We start from the raw sequence: 10,883 nt of genomic DNA, 5'->3' as shown, positions 1-10,883 counted from the left end.
GATTGGACTAAAAGTAAAAGAGGAGGTGAAAGCCCTTACTTCTGTTTGTTAATCTCTCTTCTTCTATCTTTTTTAAAGCAGTCCTCTTTTCTCCCCCTCTCTTTTGCCTCAATAGAAAGAAAAAAAGTTTTGTCAGCACTCCTGTTTCCTTTGTTGCTTGCTTTTTCTCAGAAGTCTTTCTCTGCTTTTATCCTCATCCCAGTCATGCATGAGAGAACAGTTGTGCTCTGTTGTCTGGCTGTTCTGCTAGTTTGGAATCAGTGGGACTCCCTCTTTGTTCTCTTTATTTTCCGAACACCGAAAGGTAAAAGAGTAGAAATAGGGATTGGGATTCTTAAGGAGAGAAACCTATATTTATTTAGATTTAATTCATTTTTGGGCCATGGCAGTAAGAGTTGGGGAGTTGCAGGGAACAGAGCTTTGAGAGCTCAGTTTCCTTACCTACAACATTTTACTGACCTGGTATCTTGGGCAAGAATGCACTTTAGCCATATGTTTCCAATATCTGGGATTCTAGGAATATGCTTAGTGATTTAATGGAGAGCTGTTTGTTTCCCACTTGGGTCTGAGCCTTTGTAGCAATGGCTTTAGCATACAAACACTGCCTACCTGAGGTGAGGCCTGCATGGGGTTTCGAACAAACTTCATGGTAAGATGACCTTAAAATTCTACAAGAAGATTTGCCAGCATCTGCACCAAAAGAAAACTTTTGTCTACATTCTTACTTTTGCAAAAGAAAAAAATTTAGGCATTCAGAAGTGAAACTTGAACTTCGGATGAATATGTGAGGGCTTCATCCTTACAAAACAGCCCCTTTCTGATCTGGTTATCCAACATGGGCCTGCTACGGGTTGTCATGGTGATAGTGTAGGCCTGAACATTTTCACAGGCTCAAACGATGAAGTTTTTGAAAACTGTTTTGATTAATTTTTCCTTCACTCCCAACTTCTCTCTCACTTCAACTGTTTCCTCTTTTGTTTCACACTTGATTTATGGCAGGTTGCTGTCATTTAAATAGATGTACATTTTGAAATTCCTCCTTTCTTTGCTAATGCAAAGAAAAAAATAACCCATGCAAGTCATGCTCAAAGAGTTGGTTATTGTTGCTTGCTGGATTTCGAGTCTCTGTGGTTGTCGGGCCTAATTCAAAGTAATTCAGGCTCCACAGTGGGGGCAGTGCATAGCTCCACAGGAAATTATGATAGCAAAAGTCTTCCTGTCGAGCTCTGCACTTGGCACTACAAAGTGCCTTGGGCTGCAGCTACCTGAATAGGGTTGAATTAGACCAGACAACCGCATCATCCCACTTCTTAATCTATTAGAGCGATATACAAGTGGCAATTGTTGATTGCAAAAATGGGATTAAGAGGCTCTTCAAGTGAATTGATTTTCTTGTGAGAACAAAAAGAGGAAAGAGAAGCCTTCGTTTGAGTCACACAGCCAGAAAGTTTCATGAATGGGTTCCACTCCAAATGTTAGAATTCAAGCAATCAGTGAGTCCCTATGGGGTGTGCAGGTGAGAGAAATAAATTGCTCAAAAATAGCAAATTATGTGCAAAACTAGAGTTTAAGGCATCTGTTTTGCAAGACTCCCCAGAATAAAGTAGCCAGCCCCTGGAAAGATATCTGATAACATGACACAGACAAATGGCTCAGTGTTTTCTCTTTGGCCTGGCACGCTATAGTGAGCTTCTGTCGTGTTTGCTGGAGGCAGGTGAGTTGTACACACTTCTTTTAGGATCCAGGCTCTCATCTGTCCATGATGATGTTTCTGTCTCTCCCAGATCAGCAGGTCCACATTGTCCATTGGAAAGTGTCCCCATGGACCAGGGCTCTGTTGAAAGAGAGACTATCTTTTGGTACTTAGGTTTTTCTCCTTTGAAGTGTCCTTGGACTCTTTGACCTTGATAACTTTGGAAATGTAAATCAGTTCACTGCCAGTTACAGTCGGATTCCATTTTGCCTTTCCAAAGCGTCATTATTATATGGAGGGATCTCTTCCATAGCAGTCCGGCTTCAGATGGTCAAATGACACAGTCAAGTCTCCTCCATGAGGCAATTCCTGAGACTTTGAAAATGGCAACTTTGTTTATCTAGAGTCTCCTGTTGCACCAAGCTGTAGAAAATATCAAATTGATGGCACACCCACCAGGACCTGAAAATAAGCATATAGATGACGCACACTATGAACTCCTGTATCCAATTTCTAAGATGCTTCTTAAGCTTACTCTGACGTTGGTTGCTTTCTACAGTACATTGTACTTCTCGGATGTATGAAGGATGATCATTTATCTGGCAGCTTTTACTGTCAGAGATGCCAAGAATTCGGAAAATAGCAATGGCACTCTTGCCAGCTAGGGGAATGAGTGAAACTCACCAGAGCAGATGAGGTTAGCCTGCAGTTTTCTCTGCCTCCTGCTGTGTTTCAGACTAAGCAGCATGGAATCTGGAATGTCCTGGCCCTTTAAGGCTGAAAGTGGTTAAGATGTGCTAAAAGGGCTCCTGTTTGGAAAGATAAACATAACCACATAGTCATGACAAGGAACAAGGAACCAGGAACCCTCTACAAACCAGACTACTTGAAAGAGAATCTTTGCTGGTCAGTTTCAGGGGTTAGCAGATGAGTTGTGATGGGAGAAGTCACCTTTGTTTACAAGCCCAAAGGGAATAATTTCTTCCTCCTTTAAACATCACTTCGTAGACGACTTGGAGAATAATGGCAGTTTGGATATTTGCCATTCCCCATGCATCCTGATGCTGCAACTTTGGAAGCTCCATTTCTTAAGCAAACTTGGGAAGTCATGTTTGTTTTAACCAGGAATGTCATTCCCTTCTCCTTTTTGTTTTGTTTCTCTCACTTGTAGACAAAGTAGGCCAAGACAGCATCAGTTGTTACAGTGTTGTGAGCCTAGAAAGACTGCTGAATCTTAGATCCTGGGCTGCACTTTTGGGGTCCAGGAATCTCTGGGGCAATGTGGAGGAAAACAAAGGGAGACAATGGTTCCCACCCATCCGTAGGCAAGCACATTAGCAGGTAGCTTAGGTTTGTCTTATAATATCCCAGCAGGCTGAGGCAGCCAGCACCATCCTCCCCTTGGCAGGTGGATTTTCCTTGAAGGGAAGTCCTTCTGCAGACAACATTTACATGGGTACTTTTAATAGACTCACAAGTTATAAGACTCCAAAGAAGAATGAACATGCATATTTGCACGGAAATACAGTCAATACATTTTCCTGTCTTCTCTTCTCCGCATATGCCAGTGAGTCTCTATCTGGGTGCATTTCCCTTGCAACTGTCTTTATTTAATGCAGAATTCAGAGGAATCGGTTAGTAAGCTTTGTTCCTTCCCTCTGGACTTTCTCTGAAGTCCAAAAGTAGAGGCATTGGCTTGCATCTAACATACCAAGTATGGAATACAGTAAGTAATAATTGGATATTTATCATAATGTTGCTTTCCCGGTACACCATTCATTAGCTGCCCCATATTTAATTATGCCAAAATTAGCACAGGGGAGTCTTTGGCTAGTGTATTTGCGCATGCCATCAATTACGTCCTAATAAATTAATTTGCTTTTCAGGATTCACCAGAGGCACCAGTTGGGCCTCTGCGTTCCTGCTTGACTGTTCTGACTTTGAACAGGTTTATTCAGCTGCTGTCTGCTAAGCCCTACAGAAAAGCACAATGGCTGCTGATCGGCCTTTTATGGTTTATTGGAAACTGGTGGTCCGCACTGTGGCTCCGGTCAGTGATTAACCCGCGAGAAAACAAACTACACAAGGCTAAGTTGATGTTGGAGGAGGAATGAGCTCACTTCATTAAGGCTTGAAGAGGAAACCTTTTCTCCTTCAGTGCTTGTTCAAAACTTTTCAGGTCTCTATTTAATCACGTAATTCTCTCTAAGTAGCAAGAGAAGCTTGCTGCACAGCGAGCGGCCTTTTGCCACATGACAACTTAGAAAGATAGATTATATATAAATATCTTCATGGTTTTGTGCAGGGAGGAAGCCAATCTCAGTATTCCTCTGTGAAACTAATTTACTTGTTTATTTATTAAAAGAAATAAGTGGGTACACTCCATGGTATTTCATGCACATAAATGGTGGCTTTCATATTTCTTCTGGGCTTCTCATTCCTTGGTTGAGTTATTGAAAATTCAGGTGAAAGGTGCATTCCTCTCTCCTTATGATTCTAAACAAATATTGTAAGGGGGCACAGAACAGGAGAATGAGGGCAAAGACTCAGACAATACAGATCATTGCAAAACTGGAACACTAAACCTCTTCTCAGTTAGACTAGAAGGGAGAAGAGAATCCATGTGGGTTAATGTCAGGAAGTGTGCCCTCCCTAGTGTCATCTAATCTTGCATCTATTCCCAACTTTCTCCTTCTCCCCCTCTCCCTCCCTCTAGGTGACTTCTGCCTTATAAATCATGAAGAAAACTTAGAAAATTTAGATCCATCAACTCTTGTTTGGGTGTCTTCATTTTCTTTAATGAAAAGTCAATAAGGATATGTAACATGGGTGGCAGGGGATTCCAATGGTGCCTTCTCCTTTGATACTTGAGGTTAGAATTATCCCTGTTGTAATTTGGGGATTATCTTACCCTCTGCACTGGTACATTTCCCATATCAGATCTGCAAGGATAAGGATTCAATTGCCTGCCCCTTACTTGGCCCACCTCACACACTCATGCACACACAAACAACTGGCATTGTTGCTTAAGAAACTCTGCCATGAATTAGGAGACTGCATTTCAGTGAGAAAAGTTCCACATATCATTATGAGAAGGTAGGTGCAGGGCTTCAGAAAGTGGTGAGGACAGGAAGGACTCAGCTCTGGGAAAATGCATAGCATAAGAGCTGTGTGTGGACCTCTGCTCTGCTTACTGCTCTTAATGGGGACCTCAGCATAACCCTATATGAACACTGATTTGTCCTGATTGTACTGCCAACAGGAATGAGTCCAAGATTTTCTGACTGAGTCCCTAAATCCTCTACCAAATGTATCACCTGTATCTCCTCTTCTCTGTCCATGCTTCCCTCCCCTTCGATGGCAATGAGGATTTGCACCTCTCTGACTTGGGGTGCCATCAATGCCATCTTTCTTTATCTTCTTCTCACCTGTACTACTTCAGTGTGTCTCTTCTACCATCTTCCTTTTAGCCTTTCAGTACCAAACAACAGGATTAGCAGTGTCCATCTGATGGTTTGTTCAGACACTCCTGTTTGCCTGCTTGATTCTCCCTTACACAAATGTTTTATGATGCGTATCAAACTGGAATGTGCCCCATGTTAAACCACAGATCTTGATTCTACAGGGGGTGTGGTGGTGCCTGAGATTCTGCATTGCTAATGAATTCCCACAGGATGCCAATGCCACTGGAGTCCCAGTTATAGAGCAGACTTTTTCACGCCTTCTGTGACAAGCAAGCTGCCATATGCCAATACTGTTTTGTTAGAGTCAAATACTCTGATCAAGGTGTAGAAACCCGAACAAGGTTCTTGAGGGGAGTTAAAGGGCATCATAACATGAAGGTGTTTCTTAAGGTCTCCGTGTTAACTAGCCTCTTTCAATATTCAGCAGAAGTACCTGCCAGTCCTCACATAAGCTTTTCTACATTAAAAATAATTTCATTGATAACTGCAGGCAATTTGAGCTGATGGTCACAATTGGGAGTAGGGGAAGATTGAAGGGAAATAAATGACCTCTTATTATAGGATTTTGAAGTGTTAAGGAAACTTACTATTAAATTCAATCTTGGGAGTTTTACTGTGGAGAAAGGGTTCTCAGCTGGGTGAATATTTTAGCTCCGTAATGACATTTCAACAAATGACTTTTTAATATCAGCATAGCAGTTATTTTAATACTTTTCAGCTCCTGAAACTTCCTTAGTGCTGAAGTCTGTCTGAGTAGATGCTGGACTAGCAATAAACCTTACTCTAGACTCCTGTTTTCTTCTTTAATTCCTAAAACTTTTAGGGAAAGATTGTCTGCTATCACTCTAAAGGATTGTGCGAGCATGGGGCAGGGAGTGATCCTCAATTTTCTTTGACAATTTCATATGTAAATACAACGTATTGTGATAAAATCCCTACTTACCCTCTCTTTTCCCTCTTCCTCTGAATCATTCCTTCTTTCCAGCTAGTCCTCCCCTTCCTCTCCTGACTGATTTTTGGTCCACTGAGTTTGGTTAGGCTTGCTTCCATAAGCATGGGCAGAGGTAAACTCACTTGCAGTTGTTCTACTGAAGAAATTGTTCTTCCTTCCCACAGCAGCCATTCCCTGCCATTAGTTCCTCAAGAAAGGGGATGGCTTCAGGGGTGACCTTCCCCATTGATGGCATATGGAAGGATCCAGCCTTCTGCTAACCTAAAGGTATGCACAGATACTGTGTTCATTGCAGTGACCATGACAGACTCTAAGTGAGTTTTGAATGAACTTAATAGTTCTTATTGTAGGATGTTCTTGTTTATGCCTAGTCATACTGGTAAGTTATACTGCAATTTCTATTATTATTACTATGGGGGTCTAATGTAGTACAAGCTGACCTAGAACTCTATATTGCCAAGAATGACCTTGAAATCTTGATCCCCCTGCATTCACCCCAAAGTGCATCATTACTATTTCTTTTTTAATAGATTTTCTTTAAATTAGAAACAATCTTCTTTTCCATATCAATCCCAGTTCCCTCTGCCTCCCCTCCTCCCATGCCTCCTAGTTCCCTCTCCCTCCCTCCTCCCATGCCTCCTAGTTCCCTCTCCCTCCCTCCCCTCCTCCATGACCCCCCCACAGACCCCCATCCCATCCCCCACCGCCACATCATTACTAATTCAAATTTGTATTTTTATGTTTAGCTGGGACATGATAATTGTATGTATTAATGGGATCAATGTAACAATCCAGTGTGTGTGTGCACATTGTATAACGATGAGGTTGTAGTTATTGGCATATGCTTCAGAGATACATCATTTCTTTGTGTTGGGAACAATATAAATCTTCTGTACTAGAGAATTTGAAACATAAAAGTATATCAAACATAGCTATTATGCTATAGAATCTTAAAAGACATTCCTCTCACTTTTCTGCTCCCGTACATGTGTTAACCATTTTCTCTCCATCAACCTTCTCTTATACCCTTTCTATGCTGTGCTAATTACTATTCTCCTCGCCACTTTTATCTTCCACATATAGGTTAAAATATGCATGGACTTGTTTCACTTAACATAATGTTTTTCAGTTACATTCCTGTTGATGCAAATGAAAAAAGCCCTTTTTAATGCTATATATAGTCTCAGTGTGTGTTCCTCATAGTTCTCCATCCATTAAAAATGCATAGTTAGTTTGGTTCCATATTTAAGTTTTTGTGTGTGGTGCTTGGATTAGAGCCCAAGGACTTGTGAATGGTAGGTACTGGTCTACCATTAAGCTACAACCCAACACCCTTGGCTGCTGTTAATAGTTGTACAATTAGACATGTGAGTACAAATGTTTCTTTGCTGTGCTGATTTTCTTTCCTTTTTGCTAGCCCAGGCTAGCCCAGAAATCATGATCCTCCTGCCTCTGCCACTTCAGCATATCCTATGAGTGTGTGCCACCAATATTGACACCTTTTTGGTAATATACTGAGCCTCCTTGTTGGTTCCATAATGATTACTGACTTACGTCTCACCAAGAGCATTGAAGAGTTCCCCTTCTCTATATTCTTTATAGCATTTGTTATATTTGTCTTTCGGTAAGAGCCATTGTTGTGGAATATTGTTTTAACTAGGCAAAGATGTGTTACATTTGTCTATGATGTAGAATATTACTTTGACTGTGTGAAGGTGTGTTACATTTGTCTATGATATAGAATATTACTTTAACTGTGTGAAAGTGTGTTACATTTGTCTATGATGTAGAATATTACTTTGACTGTGTGAAGGTGTGTTACATTTGTCTATGATATAGAATATTACTTTAACTGTGTGAAAGTGTGTTACATTTGTCTATGATGTAGAATATTACTTTGACTGTGTGAAGGTGTGTTACATCGGTTTATGATGGATTTGTTGAACGATGGAAGGATGTGTGCTTGATTATGTCAAGATGTGCTGCATTTGTTTCTGCTGCACAATACGACTTCAACTGTGTAAAGATGTGTTACTTTTGATTATGCTCCATTTGTTTAACATGTAACGGTATGTGTTTAATTATGTAATGATGTGTTGCATCTGCTTCACCTTTCCTGACTATGCACCTGATTGGTCTAATAAAGAGTTGAACGGCCAATAGTGAGGCAAAGGAAAGGTAGGCAGGACTGATAGGGAGAGAGAATAAATAGGAGGATAAGCCTAGGCTCAAGAGAGAAGGGAAGAATGAGAGAATAAGGGACATACCTGAGGCAAGCAGCCAGGCAGACACCAGACAGACAGACATAGAGAAGCAGTGAAAGGAAGATATGCAGAAGTAAGAAAGGTAATAAGCCCTGAGGTATCACATAGATAAGGAGAAGCAGATTAAGTTAAAAGAGATAGAAAGAAATGAGCTAAGCTAAGGCAGAGCATTCAAAACTAGTAGGAAATTTCTGTGTCATGATTTGGGAGCTGGTTGGTGGCCTAAAAGGAAAAAATCCTGGTACAAGGCATCACAATTGGAATGAGATAGCATTTCGGTGTGGTTTTGATTTGTAAGTACCCTGGCTAGTAATGTGAGCATTACTTTCACATATGTGCTGGCTACTAGTGTATCTTTTTTTGAAAAATGAGAAAATCTTTTCTCCAATTTTTGTTATTTTTAAGCTATTGAGTTTGTGTTGTCTGTATGTATTCTGAATATAAATCTCTTGCTGTCTCTTCACTGTGTTGATTGACACTTTTGCTCTTAGAAACTGTTATGTTTAATATAATCCCATTTTAATTTTTCCAATTGTGTTGTCTGTATTTTTCTCATCATAACCCAACAAAATTCTCATCACAGATCAATGCTCTGAACATTTTTGTTTGTTTGTTTTATTCTTAGTTGGTTCAGGATTTCTGGTCTTGTCTTTATATCTCTGATTTATTTTGCATTTTTTCTTATAGGGTGAAAGATCCAGGTCTTATGTTAATACAATATTGATTTTTTTCCTCATTCTCCAAGGTAGCTTTGTTGTTATTGTTTTGGTAGATTTATTCTTAGTTCTCTATTCTATTCCATTAATCTATGCATTCATTATCATGTGAATAAAACACTCTTTTGGTTATTATAGTTTTGTGGTTTGTTTTGAAATCAGGCATTATGCCTGCTAAAAGATGAAGCCCTGGTTATCTCTGCTCTGAAGATCCTGCCCATGGAACTCTTCCCACCGCTATTCAAAGGTGCTTCCGATGGCAAACAAACAAACCTCCTGAGGGCGATGTCTGCAGCCTGGCCCTTCAGATGCCTTCCTGTGGGAGCCCTGATGAAGACCCCTGACCTGGAGACCTTGAAGTCTGTGCTGGGTGACTTGATTTGCTGATCAAGCAAAAGGATCGACCTAGGAGTTGCAAATTAGAAGTGCTTGATCTTCGGGATGCCCAACATAACTTATGGAATGCATGGGCTGGATTAGAGGATGGTGTCTGCTCCCCAGATGTCGTTAGTGAGAAACAAACCAGTGGTGGGTCATCCCCTGTAACAGGGAAAACAGGTTGTGACTGTAATGATGAACCTTTCCCTCAAGTCCAGGTATCTCTGCAAATACCTAAAATATTTCTGCCGGTGGGCCAGTCAGAGAAAAGATGTGCTGCAGGTGATCTGTGAAAAGCTGGAGTTTGGGACCATCCCTGCCTATAACCCTATAAGGCTGCTGGAAGTATTTGAGCCAAGATCTATACTGGAGTTGGTGGTGAATGTTCACTGGGACATGAGAACCCTGGCAATGTTTACCTCTGGCCTGGGTCAGATGAGAAACCTTCAGAAACCCCATCTCAACAATATCTGCATGCCTTTGGAATCAATTAGGAACCGAGAGATGAATGTATGGTGTATTAGAAAGATCATATCCCAGTTCTCCCATCTCATCAAGCTCCAGCATCTCTATTTGAATGGTGTTTTCTTCCTGAATGAAAGAGTAGACCAAGTGCTCAGGTCCTTGGAGAGTCCCTTAGAGACCCTTGCAATCACTCACTGCATGCTATCAGAAGCAAACATGAGGTATCTGTCCCAGTGTCCAAGCGTCCATCAGCTCACACATCTGGACCTGAGTGGGGTCAGCTTTGTAGATTTAATTCATCCCCTTCTAGGAAGGCTGCTAGAGAAACTGACAGCTACTCTGCAGACATTAAAAATGAAGGATTGTACACTCAAGGACTTCCAAATCAGTGTCCTCCTCCCTGCCCCGAGCCAGTGTTCCTGGTTTAGCTCAAATTTGTGAGGAACTTTCTGTCTCTGTCCAGCCGTAAGAAGCTGCTGCAGCACACTGCCAACCTGAAACAGTTGACCTGAGAGACATACCCTGCTCCAGAAGAAGTCTATGATGGCATTAGTAATGTTCTGCCGGACAGATTTGCCCAACATTGTTCTGAGCTCTTGGAAACACTCAGGGGTATAAGAGAGCCGAAAGAGGTCTCTTTTGTGAGTAGGAGATGTCTACAGTGCTGGAGATTTGTTTCTATGACCTGGAGGCATCACTATGTTCCTGTTGGCAATAAATAATGAGAGATTACTGCTGGGCTCTGAGAAATGAAAGCCAGGACTCAAGTGACTTATTAGAGACACAGAGCATGTTTGTTCAAGGTGTCTTGGATTTATTTGGAAGCAGTATTTTTCTATTGATTCAGACTAGAGAGAGAATCTTTGACCTGGAGAACCAGGGGCTCCTGATCTGCTGAGGGCCAATAGTGAAGGCCCAACTTTGGACAGAAAAAGAGATTGGAAAATGGTA

The 10,883-nt window shown here is 41.2% G+C and overlaps 1 pseudogene; it reads left to right on the top strand.

Moving 5' to 3' along the window:
• Positions 1-3,683: 3,683 nt before the first annotated feature.
• Positions 3,684-10,654, top strand: LOC100765332 (annotated as a pseudogene).
• Positions 10,655-10,883: the final 229 nt, after the last annotated feature.

The sequence above is a fragment of the Cricetulus griseus genome, chromosome X (assembly GCF_003668045.3).
Source record: "Cricetulus griseus strain 17A/GY chromosome X, alternate assembly CriGri-PICRH-1.0, whole genome shotgun sequence".
In the NCBI taxonomy this organism is placed as follows: Eukaryota; Metazoa; Chordata; class Mammalia; order Rodentia; family Cricetidae; genus Cricetulus; species Cricetulus griseus.
The sequence above is the reverse complement of the archived record's forward strand: the minus strand, read 5'-3'. Positions and strand labels throughout refer to the sequence as shown.